Genomic DNA, 3,750 nt, shown 5'->3' on the forward strand with positions numbered 1-3,750 from the left:
TTTCCATACTGATTTATACCTGCCTCTGGAGATTTCCATTACTTGCATCTGAAGAAGTGAGGTTCTTACCCACGAAAGCCTATGCTCCCAATACTTCTGTTAGTCTCAAAGGTGCCACAGGACCCTCTGTTCCTTGTGCAACTCAGGCTGCCATGAGCACCATCTAGCTATTGAAGCCAGAACTACAGTGTTAGTTCCAGCTCAGCCTGAAAGCCTCAGCTGACAGGGAACATCTTGGTTCAGGGTCGGCTCCCAGCTTTTTGCGCCCCAAGCAAAAAAAAAAAAAAGGGGGGGGGGGGGCTGGAGTGCCACCCCTTGGAAAGTGCCGCCCCAAGCACATGCTTGGAGTGCTGGTGCCTAGGGCCGGCCCTGCATATTTAAAATTTTATTAGAAAATGTTTACAGATAGATGATACAGAGTGCTGAAACTTCAGTTATTAGTCATCGGGGTAACATACAGAGTATAGGGGGATATTAGTATTTTGACATTGAAGAGCACATAACACATACTGTCTGCAATATCCCCAATGGGGGGGGGGTACAAGGCGGATGAATCAAGGTACAGTCTGCAAGCAGTGAGGGTACATCACTCATACAGAAGTTACAGGCAATCATAGGTATAAATAAGTGGGCCGGGTAATGAGGATAGGATGACCCTCATATGGTGGAGTTCAGTTCGGTTCGGTGGGTTCAGGGTTCAGGGGATAGGGTCCAACAGAGGAAGTCTTCAGGTCTCTTCCTCATTGTGGGTGCGCGGAGACACGCCGGCTCACTCTCGGTATTGGCGGTGGCCAGTGATGTGCTCTGTATAAATGTCTCCATCCCCATCCCCATTTTGCCCAGTGGTTATGGCATTCACCTGGTGTGTGAGGCACTCAGGCTTGTATCTCAGGAATAGTGCCAAAATGGACTCTTTTGATTCACTGAAAATTCCAGAAAAGACCGACTAGTTGGATCTGAACTGATTTTTGTTCTGAACTGCCACTGAACCAAAAAGAACAGATTCCTCAACACTGCTGTTATCTTCAACCACGTGGAGGCACTTGAAAATTTGAGTCTCCTGCTGCCAACCCTTGCAGCTCAGTAGAACTGTGGGTGGTTCTTTAAGGATTCCTCTCCTCTCACACTAATTGACTGGAATTACTGTAACTATCCAGTTAGTCAGCTGCTTTCACAAACCAGCTCAGGAGAGCCGATGGCTAGCTTTGTATACCTGCTATGTAAGTGATTTCTCAGAGTATCTTTCAACATACTGTAGAATTAACTGCCCATGGAGAAAGCACATTCCTTTGTTTAGGGTGGGTCAGTCCTGTTTGACTGGAAACCCATTTTAAGAATGTCCTCCAGGTGTAAAAAAAAAATCCTGCCATTGAAGAGTTCAACCAAGAAATCCTGAGTGAGGGTTAATTTTACTCAGAAATCATGACTCTCATGATCAATTCATGAGAGTTGGCATGTCTGCTCTGCCCAGTCTGGATTGCACCCCGGCTCCAGAAAATGGATTTCAGTTTTAAAGTTTCCAACACCACAAACAGAGAAGGAAAAGGAACAATCTGTGGCACAGAGAGAGAAAATGTAACTAACCCCACACACCCTTTGTCTGAGGGAGTCAGGGTGTTTTGTCCAGACTAAATAAGACAGAGCAGAGAGGGTGACAGAGAAGAGAGGGAAGAGTGTTTGTTTTGGGGATGATTAGCCATTTACAAATCTAACCACATTACTGCCATTGGGACAAGCCAGAGGGTCCTGTTCAATTCCACAGAGATGGGTAAATCTCCCCAGTGTTAAGAGCTGCCAGGGACATGTTTGCCCCCTCCCAGGCCGTCAGAGTCTAAGGCCTGGTCTACACTACGGGTTTAGGTCGACTTTAGCAGCGTTAAATCGAATTAAGCCTGGACACGTCCACACGACGAAGCCCTTTCTTTCGACTTAAAGGGTCCTTTAAACCGGTTTCTTTACACCACCTCCAACGAGGGGATTAGCGATAAAACCGGCCTTTGCGGGTCGGAATTGGGGTAGTGTGGATGGAATTCGACGTTATTGGCCTCCGGGAGCTATCCCACAGTGCTTCATTGTGACCGCTCTGGACAGCACTCTCAACTCAGATGCACTGACCAGGTAGACAGGAAAAGACCCGCGAATGTTTGAATTTCATTTCCTGTTTGCTCAGCGTGGAGAGCACAGGTGACCACGCAGAGCTCATCAGCACAGGTAACCGTGATGGAGTCCCAGGATCGCAAAAGAGCTCCAGCATGGACCGAACGGGAGGTACGGGATCTGCTCGCCATATGGGGAGATGAAGCAGTGATAGCTGAACTCCGTAGCAGTAAAAGAAATGGAAAAGTATTAGAAAAGATCTCCAAGGCCATGAAGGACCGAGGCCATAACAGGGACACACAGCAGTGCCGCGTGAAAATTAAGGAGCTACGGCAAGCTTACCACAAAGCCAGAGAAGCAAACGGAAGGTCCGGGGCAGAGCCGCAAACTTGCCGCTACTACGCGGAGCTGCATGCGATCCTAGGGGGTGCAGCCACCACTACCCCAACCGTGTGCTATGACTCTCTCACTGGAGAAACACACAGGGAAGACGGTTCGGGGAACGAGGAAGATGAGGATGGAGGTACTGTAGGTAGCTCACAGCAGCAAGGAAGCGGAGAAACCGGTTTCCCCAACAGCCAGGATATGTTTGTGACCCTGGACCTGGAACCAGTAACCCCCGAACTCACCCAAGACCCTCAGGGCACACAGGAGACCTCTGGTGAGTGTACCTGTGTAAATATTTGTAAACATTACACATGGTTTAAAAGCAAGCATGTTTAATGATTAATTTGCCCTGGCAATCGTGGCCAGTACATCTACTGGAAAAGTCTGTTAACGTGTATGGGGATGGAGCGGAAATCCTCCAGGGACATCTCCAGAAAGCTCTCCTTTATGTACTCCCAAAGCGTTTGCAAAAGGTTTCTGGGGAGGGCTGCCTTATCCCGTCCGCCATGGTAGGACACTTTACCACGCCAGGCCAGTAGCACGTAGTCTGGAATCATTGCATAACAAAGCATGGCAGCGTATGGTCCCGGTGTTTGCTGGCATGCAGACAATATCCATTCCTTATCTCTCTTTGTTATCCTCAGGAGAGTGATATCATTCACGGTCACCTGGTTGAAATGGGGTGATTTTATTAAGGGGACATTCAGAGGCGCCCGTTCCTGCTCTTATGAACAGAAATGTTCCCCGCTGTTAACCACGCGGTGGAGGGGAGGGGTGAAGTGATCATCCCAGAGAATCGTGTGTGTGTGTGGGGGGGTGGTTTACTTGTGTATGTGCCGCATGTTAACCGGGAAACCGCAGCCCCTCCTTTTACATTGAAAACCCATTTTAAATGGACAACCCAATTCATCCTTGATATGGGAAATGCGCTGCTGTTTGCAACCTTTCCCGCATGTTAAGAAGGTTAAAAAAGCCAAAACACTGTGGCCTACCATGGCTGCCTGCAAGCCGAAATATGCGACCTTGTAATGAAAGAGTGCACCCATTGTTCTCTAAAATGTGTCTTTTTTAACCATCTCTCCCTTCTCCTCCACCAGCTGCAAATGTTTCTCCTTCGCAGAGGCTAGTGAACATTAGAAAGAGAAAACGTAGGACGAGGGACGATATGTTCACGGATCTGCAGATGTCCTCCCACGCTGATAGAGCACAGCAGAATGCATGGAGGCAGTCAATGTCGGAGATGAGAAAAGCACAATATGAACGAGA

The sequence above is a fragment of the Trachemys scripta genome, chromosome 14 (assembly GCF_013100865.1).
Source record: "Trachemys scripta elegans isolate TJP31775 chromosome 14, CAS_Tse_1.0, whole genome shotgun sequence".
NCBI lineage: Eukaryota > Metazoa > Chordata > Testudines > Emydidae > Trachemys > Trachemys scripta.